Raw genomic sequence first — 12,413 nt, forward strand, 5'->3', positions numbered from 1 at the left:
ACAACTGTTCTGCCCATTTTTTGTGCAGGTCTCACAGGGAGAGGAAATAAGGACGGACGGTGAGCCAAAAATAAAAATCTGACAGATACACACTTTTCACACAACTTCACTAAAAAAGTAAACTTAGGCTTTAACATGTATAACAAATCATTAATAGCAGCTAAGGTAAAATACCAGCATTTTTTTTTTATTTAGGGTGGATTGAGGCAGAATTTGATGTCTCCCCGTTATCCAATTCTTCCAATGATTACACCACTATGGAGTCAGTGAAACATCGTGGACTCTCAATACAGTTAGAGGGAAAATGCATTCCACAGCGAAACCAGGACATCCAACACACAGCTGTCTATGGTTAGGCCACCCAAAGCAAGGTCATGGACAAAAATAAAGATCAGGAGGAGTATCAAACGCTTTCCTAAAAGCAATGTCAAATGTTTGGTGATAAAATTCTGTTTTATTAGGTATGCCAGTTAAAAGATAACTTCATTTGAGAAATCCTTGGTCCCTAGTGTATTTTCTTATTGTGAACACTTATAGTTGTATAGTTATACAAAAAAAAAATGGAAGTTTGTCACAAGAATTTGTGCAGCCATCACGAATTCTGACCTAATTTTTCTTAACAAGTTAATTTCCTATGATCATCAGTTCCATCTAGTGGCCATAATGCAGTATTTTCCTGATTGAGATATTTAAGGGAAAAACACATTGTGGCCACTAGATGGAGCTGATGATTATAGAAAACCAACATATTAAGCTAAATATGGTCACAGTTTGTGATGATTGGGCGAATGCTTTTGACATTTGTTCAACAATTTTTTTTAGAAGTATACCCCATAGTGTTTTTATTGTGATCTATAGCAGAACCTACCACAAAGGCTTCAATCAGGTGCTGAAAGAAAAGTCTTTGTAGCAAGGAAACACTATTAGGGATTGTTCACTTAGCAAATTTCATTATGTAAAACTGTTAAATTCAGTTTCCAACTTCAGGCCTACTAGGTTAGAGATAATTAACCATTCACTAATTCTTTTACAAGTCATTTTATAATGTCAGGTTAATAAAAACTGAATTACAGTTAATATAGCGAGTGCTCAACTCCATGTCCAAGGAGCAAAACTCAGTGGCAAACAGCAGGTGGATCAATCTTGATTACAGATATATTTCATTTTTTATAAAGCTACAAAGCCAAAATGTTTCTAGACAGTTTTAGTTTCCACTTCATTTGGGCTGTTTGCTTAGAACTTCAGTTCATAAAGCAAGAAAAAGTATTTAAAACTTGTCTTTATAGTAAGAAAGTCTTTTTTTGTTTGTTTTTTTATATAGGCAACATATAACGAAAAAGATTTGCTGTTAGCAGGGAAATCATAATTGCTAATGAAAAATACATTTTAAAAAAACCTTAAATTTTAAACTGTAGACACCTTTGACTTTCTAAAACCACATTATGCTTTTTTTGCAACTCTGGCAACAGTACTCTGTGTACTTCTTTTAAAGAGCTGTCATCCCTCTCTTTGCCTTTCATGACATACCTGCCAAGAGTTGGGGGTTGAAGAGTGGATTGCAGCACTTTAAAGCACACCGCTTTAACAGAGTATGTGATTATAGTTGTCAGACCCTCCCCACCTATCACTTGCTGGAATGGAATATCTCGTTATCCACACAATAAAAGTAGGTAAGAGTCTGCATAGAAGTTAACCAAATTTGTTGCAAAAAATATAAAAACTCAGGTTCTCAACAAAACTGAAATTTGAACAGTTTGTTTAACCCCTTCCCAGTCACAAATTCATAATCTGTATATTCAATCTCCCCAATAGAATACCCTAAAGCAAAACTTTGCACAGCTTGTGGCGCCTTGACCCCAGGTATCACTGACAGCTCTGGTCCCCATTTGCAATTGGGAATGTTTTCCGATCCTGTGATCACTATGTCAGCGTGACATTATGTCAGTTATGATATAGTAAACACATGCAGACTAAAAGCATCAATGACAAAAAAAAACAAAAAACCTTCAGATAGCACTGCAGCCAGAAGGTGTCAGTGTTCATCTATTAATCTTGGAATTGTCAGATACAATCACAGTATTAAAATAAATTTAAAAAAATATAAAAACACATTAATACAAAATAGAAATAAAAAATTTACTTTTTTGAAAAACATTTTAGCATGTGTCAGCCTCTAATAAAAAAAGAACATGGTTTTATTACAAAATGCTTTGCCAAGGCATCAAAAAAAAAAAAAAATAGATGACTTCATAATCTACCTATACCTTAACAGTGGTAGTGCCATGTAATATGAAAGAAACTGCCTGTAGCAAGTGAACAGATTCTCTGACTGCTGTTTTCAGTGGTTACAAAAGAAAAGAAAAAGTTTGGTTGCTAAGGGCAATGCATTCAATTTCCTTTCCTGCAGCTTTTATACTTCGTACTCTTAGGTCAAACAGCCCAGCACAGGTTCATATTACCTGCAGCCCTCTTATTTCACTGGAACTAGATTAAAGAGAAAATACAAAAATAAAATACATCAAAAGAGCCAGTTCATTAAAGATTTATATTCTCCCTCTTCACATCAAACATTATCTTCAGCATGCAGAGAAATATCTGCAGGTTTGAATAAAATTGAGGTCTTCTGTTTTCATTGAATTAGGGTTTGCTATTCATGACATTTAGCATTCTTGTAGGTTTATGAAAATATTGTAGGTTTTGGATAGGATTTTATGTTAGCTTGAGAAAAAAAAAAAACCTCCCAGATGAGCCTGTGCTGGTTAAATGTAAATCACACCCTATCTAGACAGTTAACTCCCTTTGCAGTTTTATATTGCATTGAGAACTGTCTGTCCTTGGACAATGAAGAAGTATTGTACAGAGATAAGATAATCAGTGTACAGATTGTGCTGACAATTTTCTATGCTGAAATTTGTGAGGTTTTGGCAGATAGTACTGTATCGGTATATTTGCAGGCATTTAAAATGCTTCCATTATGCTTGCATCCCATCCTGACCAATCAGGAGGTGTTGTGTCATCAAGTCAATCACAACATAAATGCATAGCAGGAGCAAAGCAGATGGAATTTTCTGAAATTAGAGAAACAAGTCTTGTCATTATGTGTCACAGTCAGGGCCGCTGATAGGGGAGTACCACCATTCCTCCTGTAGGAAGGGGGGACCAGACAGGGGGGGGGGGGAATCGCTGGAACAGAGCCAATTGCAGAACAATGCCCCGTGCGGCTCTCTGCAGCAGCTGAAAGCCGGTTTCTCCTACTCTCCTACTCTTCCTCCCAGAGGGAATGAGTGGCTATCTGTGCTGGGATGTATGATAGGGTTTTGGGGAGGGGAAGGGGGGGGGGATTTGTGCTAGGAGGAGGGTTTGGGTGAGATTTGAGTCAGGAGGGGAAAATGTTTGTGCTAGAAGGGGGGTGGGGAATTAGTGCAGGGAGTAAGAATTTGCGCTGGGAAGGGTATTTTAGAGGAGGTTGTGCTAGAAGGAGGGATGTGGGAGAACATGTTTTAGGAGGGGGATTGGAGAAAAAAAAGAAGATTTGTGCTATGAGGAGGTGGGGAAATTTGGGCTAATAGGAGGGATTGGGAGGATTTTTGCTAGAAGGGATTAGGGGGGGATTTGTGCTGGCAGGGGAGATTTGGGGGAGAAGATTTGTGCTAGGATAGAACGTTTGAGAAAAGAAAGAGGATGTGTGCTAGGCAGGTGATTTTTTTGGGGTGAGGGATATTTGTGCTAGGAGGGGGAATTGGGGTGGAATTTGAGCTGGGAGGCGGGACTGGGGGGGGGGGGGGAGATTTGTGCTGGAGGGGGAGATTTCAACTTGGCTTGCAGGCAAAATTTAGGTTTTTCATGTATGACAAAGTTTGTGTCCACTAATAATGATTTTAAAGTATTTTTAGTGAAAATATCAGCGAGATATTTCCGCGGGGCGGGGGGTGTTCCTGTCATGGAGGCTTTACGGGGCCCAGTGATTTGAACAGCAGCTCTGGTCACAGTAACATTGTGGGTCTGCTCTCAGTGCCATACCATTCAAATAAACAGGCAGCACATTTACCTGTCATCAGTGCTTGATATTGACTGTCAGCAATTCTTCTCAATGGCTTCTCTTAGCACAAACAAAAATTCCATGGTTGGCGACATTGGCACACACATAGTGGTTGATTTAAAGGCAAATCAACTATGCACTTTGCAAGTGCAGTTGCACTCTAAGTTTAGTAAATGAGGGAAAGCTCTGCTGGCTTTCATCATCCATACATGTGCAAGCAAAAATGCTTTTTTTTTTTTTAATTCCCTTGCATGTGATTAGGTATTCTTTACAAAGTAAAACCTCACCTTATTCACTAAGCTTGGCAGCAAATTCCCTTGCAGAGTACAACTGCACTTGCAAAATGCACAGTCTATTGCAGTGGCGGCTGATGCTCCATTTTTGGGGGGCGGCAAACAAACCACCAGCAACCCCACAACACCCCCCCATCGCTCGCTCACTCATCCACCCACCAGCCCCTCACTTACCCCATCTGGGTCAACCTGCTTCTTGATTGGCCGATAGGAGAATCAGGAAGACAATAGCAAATATTCATTTGCTATTGTCACACATCTGGGTGGGCTCAGGGTGTAGTGCTCTGCGCCCCGAGCCCACCATTTTTGAAGCAAGTTAGAGCCTCAGGCTTTAATCATGTGCTTCCAAAAAAAAAAACAAACAAAAAAAAAAAAACAATGAAATCCAATGCGTCCAGCACCCTGGATGTAGATTAGGGGCCCGGCGCAGGAATTAGGGGGGTGGCGCCACTGTGACACTTATGGACGGGCCGCCACTATCCTATTGGTCTTTAGTAAATCCACCCCCATAGACTAGCAGGCATTTGGTGGGGTCAGTTTTAGGGTTGGTAACTAATGCTGGCCATACGCTATACGAAAAATCGGCCAAACCCATGTTCGAATCCATTTTTTTGTTTGTTTTTTTACATATACCTAGTGCAAACAGTTCGGATGGGAAACAGATTAACCTTTCAATTTATCGTTCGTTTGGCAGAAAATTTCCAAACTTGTCCTTCATTTTTTCGGCTCAAAAACATCCCAATGATTATCAATTTTGTGCCCATTAACTGGCCGAAAAACGAACGAACTAAATGAATGAATTTCAGCCGATTTTTGGTATAGTGTATGGCCAGCATAAGTACAAAAGAAGTCTATACAAGCCACAATGAAGTCAGCAAAAAGTAGTGCAGGAACCTTTTTCAAAATCGCTGCAACATGGCTCAAGGCAATTCGAACGGTTCCTTTGCCGACATTAGAGTACAACTTGTCATGTGATTTGGAACTGTCAAATCACATGACAAATCGCACCAGTGTGAACGGGGGCTAAGGGTTATTCACTATTCTAATGAGTCCTGCACAAGATATGATCTGACAAGGAGCTATTTCAGAGTAGAAACTGGCAGGGCTCTGCAACAGGTTGTTCTAATCCTTGCAATGTACATACAGAGGGGAATGTTGTTTTTTGGGGGGGGGTTTGCAACAAAATCAAGTTATTTAACCACTTGGCGACCGGCTCATGCCAATATACGTTGGCAGAATGGCACCGCTGCGCAAACGAACATACGTACCTGTACAGCGGCTCCTTTAAAAGCCGTAGCAGGCGCGCCCGCTGCACAGCGGGGGGATCCGATGTGTGTGGCTGTTGGGAGTGATCTCCTCCGGCCACCCGCATTTAAGGGCACGAGAGCCAGAACGTGGATTTGTGTGTGTAAACACACAAATCCCTGTTCTGACAGGGGAGGAGAGACAGATCTTCTGTGCCTACTAAGTAGGAACAACGATCTTGCTCCTCCTGTAGTCAGTCCCATCCCCTCACAGTTGGAAACACACATAGGGAACACATTTAACTCCTTGATCGCCCCCTAATGTTACCCCCTTCCCTTCCAGTGACATTTACACAGTAATCAGTGCATTTTTATAGCACTGATCATTGTATAGATGTCAATGGTCCTGATCGCCGCCATTACTGTAAAAAAAAAAAATAAAAAAAAAAAAAAGCCATAAATCTATTCCCTATTTTGTAGACGCTATAACTTTTAAAATTGACGGGTTTTTTTTTTTATAGCGCAAAAAATAAAAACCGCAAAGGTGATCAAATTCCACCAAAAGAAAGCTTTATTTGTGGAAAAAAAAGGACGTCAATTTTATGTGGGTACAACGTCGCACAAGTGAGCAATTGTCATTTAAAGCAACGCAGTGCCATATTGCAAAAAATGGCCTGGTCAGGAAGGGGGTAAATCCTTCCAGGGATAAAGTGGTTAAAGGAGAAGTACAGCCAAAGCTCGTTTGGCTGTACTTTTCTTGTGGATCACAGGAGTGCAGTTTGTTTTGCATTCCTGTGACCTGTTTTCAGCAGACAAGGGGCTGAAGTCCGCTCTCTGCTGACGTCACAGAGCCGGTCCAGTCTCAGGCAAGATCGTGACAATGGAGTCGGGATCTGCCCACATGCCTGGACCAGTACCTGACTCAGCCTCTCAGCGAGCTTCTGCGAGCCTGAGCCGGTCACTCCTGCCCCCTCCACAGCCCAACGCTACAGTCAGCGAGGACGGGGCAGAGCAGAGAGCGGTGACTGACAGTCACCAGCTCTCTGTTTGGGGGAGCCCCGAGAACCAAGCAATTGGTGGTGTTAGATCACTCGGTTCTCAGTGTTAGAGGCGGCGGGGGACAGATGCAGCATTGGACTGTTGATGCATCCACCTAGGCAAGTACGATTCTGAAAAAAGCTGTACCCCATACTTCTCTTTTAAAGTAACTGTTCTATACATTTCTGATGGAGATACACTTTGGTAAGGCGGTCCTAGTACTAAATAGTATTCACACTCCTAGAGCAGTACAGATAAATGTGAAAGTTGGTAGTTGGTCTGTGTGCATACACACCCTAGCTGTTTATATCCATTATCCGGAGGTCCATGTTTTGCACGCAGGATGGCTACAAAGATCACTTTGCAGCTAAATATCTGTACAGAGAGTGGTGGGTGTAAATCATCAGCATTATACTTAGCTTAATCTGCATGAGTTGATGGGATTGAAATAAAAAAAACTTAGCAAAGTGCACCAATTTGTAAAACTGTATAAAGAAAAATCAATAATGTCAGAGTGTTGAATATTTTTTTTAAAGGGTCTGTATTGACACAATTGGAGATTCGAGAGGCTTCTGGGATCATTTAGAATACATTAACAGGTGCATTAGACCTGCTTCAGGCCCGGTTCACACTGATGCGACAATCCCCCAAACTTTGGAGCACTTGTCTCATCAGAAGTTGGACCCCATTCTGTGCATGGAACTGTTCTAATTGGTGCGACTTGAGTCACTCAGACTTAGAAAAAGGTTCCTGCACTACTTTTGGTCTGACTTTGGTATGCCTTGCATTGACTTCTTTTAAAGAAGTCACCTGCAAGTTGTGCAGAAGTCGCAGGCAGTGTGAACCCAGGCTTAGTCATGTGTTGCATTCTCATAGACTTGTATGCAGTGGCGGCTGGTGAAGTTTTAAGATGGGGGGGGGGGGGGGGAGGGGGCGCTAGACCCCACCCACCCTTTTGACCCCTCCCACTTATAAGCCCCACCCCTTATAGAATCCACCAACTCTGTCCCCTGTAGTACATCATATACCAGGCTGTACATTATACACAGTGCTCTGTACATCATATACCAGGCTGTCTGTTATACACAGGACTCTAATGACACATCAATCTGTCTCACAGCCCAGCCACACTCCTCGTTCACCAGAGAAAAAAAAAAACCAGGAAGCACAAAAAAAGGTGCTCAGGAAACAGCAATAGGCAGAGGTCACCGCAGACAATGAAGTACAAGAAAGCCTAAAAAATAAAACGAATACAGTCATCACATTTAGGGACTAGAATAATGCAATATCTTACATGTTTGCCTTTGGGTTCAATATCACTTGAATCCATAACTCAGAGCAGATCTACACAAGGTATTATCACTTAAAGTGCATGTTGACAAATAAACCTATGGTGTTCTGATCTCTGTGGAACTACAAGTCTCAGGATGTCCTGTCCAGAGGCGTAACTACAACCTTCAGGGCCCCAGTGCAAGAAACCATAAAGGGCCCCCCCTGACCCCATTCCGGGGCCCTTTCTCATGTTCTGCAGGGGGCCACCTCCTGCCATCTTGAGGCCCCCGCATAGTGGTGGAATGCCAGAGCCCAGTCGCAAGTGCAACCTTTGAGACCCTGGTAGTTTTGCCACTGACCTTATTACTAGGGGGCATTTTGGAGGATGTAAGGGAGCACTCTGGAAGATATAGGGGGGCCCGCTGGAGGTACTAGAACAGTACCTCCAGAGTGCCCCTTTAATGCAGTAGTGGCAGTAGCAGTAGTGGTGGTGGGGGGATGGGATCAGTGGCAGTGGTGGGATCAGCAGCAGTGGTGGGGGGGTGGGATCAGTGGGGGGATGGAATCCGGGACAAAGGGATGATGGTGGGGGAGAGTGGGATCAGGGACAGAGGGATAGTGGGGATCAGGGACAGAGGGATGGTGGGTGGGATGGGGTCAGGGACAGAAGGATGGTGTTGGGTGGGATGGGATCAGGGACAGAGGGATGGCGGGTGGGATGGGATCAGGGACAGAGGGATGGTGGTGGGGTGGGATCAGGGACAGAGGGATGGTGGTGGGGTGGGATGGGATCAGGGACAGAGGGATGGTGGGTGGGATGAGATCAGGGACAGAGGGATGGTGGGTGGGATGAGATCAGGGACAGAGGGATGGTGGGTGGGATGGGATCAGGGACAGGGGCAGCTAGCACAGTGAAGCTCATGGCAGATTAGCCTAGTGTCAGGTTTCCTGCATAAATCCGCTGTGTCAGCTGCATGTTGGGTTCTGTGACATACATATTATATATCTATACACACACACACACACACACACACACACACACACTCTGCATTCAGTGTAGCCTATATATACAGTGCATTCGGTGGTGTATAGTTTCTAATACACTTTAGGTGGTGTACACAGTATATAATACAGTGTAGTGTGGTGTTGCAAAACAAAAAATACATCATGTCTGGAAGGCCAAGTAGAGGCAGACGCGCAATGGCCAGTAAAAAAGAGCAAAAAGCAGCCTCTGTGTCTACAGTCAACAGTGGTGGTCATGGACATGGTGCATCCTCTGCAGGTGGCAGTGGGGCAAGCTTGTCCTTTTTTTCTGCTGCTGGCCGTGTTATTGAGCCACAACATGCAGAAGAGTTGGTGGAGTAGATAACGAAGCTGTCCTCATCCTCCGTCACCCATGCTCAGAGTAGTTTGCCTTCCAACGCTGCTGCCAAAGCGGCCTATTCCACTGACTCCTTACTGACAGTCACTCCTATAGCCCCACCATCATGCACGGAAGAGTCCCCAGAATTATTCGACCACAGTGTCGATTATATGCTGCTGAAGGATGCGCAGCGATTTGAAGGCTCCAATGTCGGTTCACAGGTTGAGGAAGGGAATAACGTGAGCCTAGAGAGAGGGGGTGCCACAGAAGGACAAGAAATTGGCAGTCATGTTCCCCCAGCTGCAGCATACTGCCAAGTTTACTCCAGTGATGAGGAGGGAGGGGATGATGAGGTCACTGACTGTACTTGGGTGTCTGAGAGAAGAGAGGAGGAGGAGGCACAACTCCAACGAGGCAGGATGTCCTATAGGGGGCAGCTTAAGAGCAGCCACCCTGTTGCATCACACCGTAGAGCTCCGCAGGTGCAGGGCGCTGCTGACCCCTCGCTGACTTTTAAAAGTTCCTTGGTGTGGGCCTTTTTTGACACGTGTGCAGCAGATCGCACCATTGCTGTTTGCAACCTATGTCTGAAGCGGATCAAGCGTGGCCAGAACAGCAGCCGCTTGGGCACCACATGCTTGACCAGACATATGACGACCTGCCATGCAGTCTGTTGGCAACAGCACTTGAAAGACCCATATCATAGAAAAAGGCAGACTTCTCCTTGCTCCTAATCTGGGATCTCCAACCCCACTATACCTCCAGTCCTTCCAAAAACCTGCACTGAGAGGAATGAAGGTATAGCAATAGGTGTTCTAAGTACTTGCAGCCAATCTGCTAGCAGTACACCACCATCTGATTTTAGCAGGCACATTTCCCTACCCCAGTTGCTGAACCGTAAAAAGAAATTTGGTCCCAGCCATCCACATGCTCAGCGTCTAAATGCTAGCTTGGCCAAATTGCTAGCACTGCAACCTTTTCAGCTTTTAGACTCTGCCCCCTTTCGTGAATTTGTGAAATGTGCTGTACCTAAGTGGCAGGTTCCAAAACGCCATTTCTTTTGAGGGAAGGCCATTCTGGCTCTCTACCGGCATGTGGAAGGCAATGTTTTGGCCTCGTTGGACAGGGCGGTCAGCAGTAAGGTTCATATTACTGCTGACTCATGGTCCAGCAGGCATGGGCAGGGATGTTACCTTTCCTTCACAGAGCACTGGGTAACTCTGCTGGCAGCTGGGAAAGATGCAGGACAGGGTTTAGTGTTGTTGGAGCTTGTTCCCCCACCAAGCCTCCAAAATGCTAGTGGTGATTCTGCCACAGCTCTCTCCTCCACCCTCTTCTCTTCTTCTTCCTCTATGGCCTCTTCTGCAGATTTGTCCTCTGAACCAGCAGTGCTCCGTAAGTGTTCAAGCAGTCAGGCTAAAAGATGTCATGCGGTGCTTGAGTTGGTATGCCTAGGGGACAGGAGCCAAACTGGGGCAGAGATTCTGTCAGCTATGCAGGGGCAGGCCCAGCGGTAGTTGATGCCACGCCAGCAATGGTTGTATGCGACAATGGCACCAACCTTCTCTCCGACGGGGACACTTGACCCATGTTACATGTTTGGCACACGTCCTGAATTTGGTGGTGCAGCAGTTCTTGAGCAGGTACCCAGGCTTACAGGATCTCCTGAGACAGGCCAGAAAAGTCTGTGGTCATTTCTGCCGGTCATACAATGCCAGTGCTCGGCTGACTGACATTCAAAGGGTATGCAACCTGCCAACCAACAGCCTCATTTGTGACACGCCCACCAGGTGGAACTCAACGTTGGCAATGCTGCAGCGGCTGCACACACAGCAGAGGATCATCAATGAGTACCTGTGCGAGTATGGCACCAAGACAGGGTCAGGGGAGCTTGGCTTCTTTTTGCCATGCCAGTGGTTACTGATCAAGGATGCATGCACTATCCTGTCATCATTTGAGATGGCCACAAGGATGGTGACACTGTCCCTCTAGTCTTCCTGTTGGAGCACATGCTTCGTGGACTTCCTTACCTCTCAAGGCCCCTTTATCCAGATAGAATTCCTGCGGGCCCGCCAAGCACACAGGAAGAAGAGGAGGAGGATTGTGTCAGCATGGACAGAGGATAACACTCAGCAGCAGTCTTCAAGGGATGGATTTCAGTCCCCAGAAACCCAAGGAGTTGTACATGGCTGGGAGGAGAGTAGTTACGGATCATGTGATCCTTAGTGACCCAGAGGACTCAGAATCAAATGCCTCTGCAAAGTTACGCTGCATGGCCTCCCCGATCTGCAAAGCCTGTGAAAGAACCCTAGGATACGTGGTATCAAGGAGAGGGATCATTACTGCCTGGCAACCCTTCTTGATCCACGTTACAAGGGTAAGGTTGCAGAACTCATCCTGCCTTCGCAGAGGTAGCAGAGGATGAAAGCTCTTCAGGAGGCCTTGAAGAAAGGTTTGTGCAATGCATTTCCAGACCCTGGGAGGTTACAATTTCCTGGTGCTGGACAATGTGTTGCTTAGGCTTTGTCTAGTCAGAGGAAGAGCGGTGGAGGTGGCCAGCTGACCGATGCCTTTAAACAATTTTTCAGTCCTCAGCACCAAGGTCTTATCGGTTCAAGCAACCATCTCCAGCATCTGCATTACATGGTGCAGGAATATCTAGGGGCAAGAGCAGACTTGGAGACTTTTCCAACAGAGCATCCACTGGGTTACGGGGTCTTGAGGATGGACCACCGGCCAGAACTTAATATGCAATTGGGCTACTGGCCTGTCCTGCATCCAGCGTACTTTCTGAACGCACATTCAACTGATTGAATTTGCTATGGATGTGGGATCCCTTGAAGACTGCCTATCCTATTCCTCCTCAATCTTGATGATGCTAGCTTCCCACAATATTTTTGGTTTAGAGCACCACCACCACTGCTCAAGGCCCAATTTTTCTGCCTCTGTTTAACAGGGGCATGCGATTATAATTTTTAATACAATATTTCACAGCAGGGCCCGTTCCAGCTCCCAAGAGTAACTGTGAGGGGTTACAGTGTTCTGGTACCACAAACACCCAATTTTTCTGCAGAGTATATAGGGCAGGCCGTATAGTATACAGTATCTCAAAAAAGTGAGTACACCCCTCTAATTTTTGTAAATATTTTATTATATCTTTTCAT

This window comes from Aquarana catesbeiana, linkage group LG12 (genome assembly GCF_042186555.1).
Source record: "Aquarana catesbeiana isolate 2022-GZ linkage group LG12, ASM4218655v1, whole genome shotgun sequence".
Lineage (NCBI taxonomy): Eukaryota > Metazoa > Chordata > Amphibia > Anura > Ranidae > Aquarana > Aquarana catesbeiana.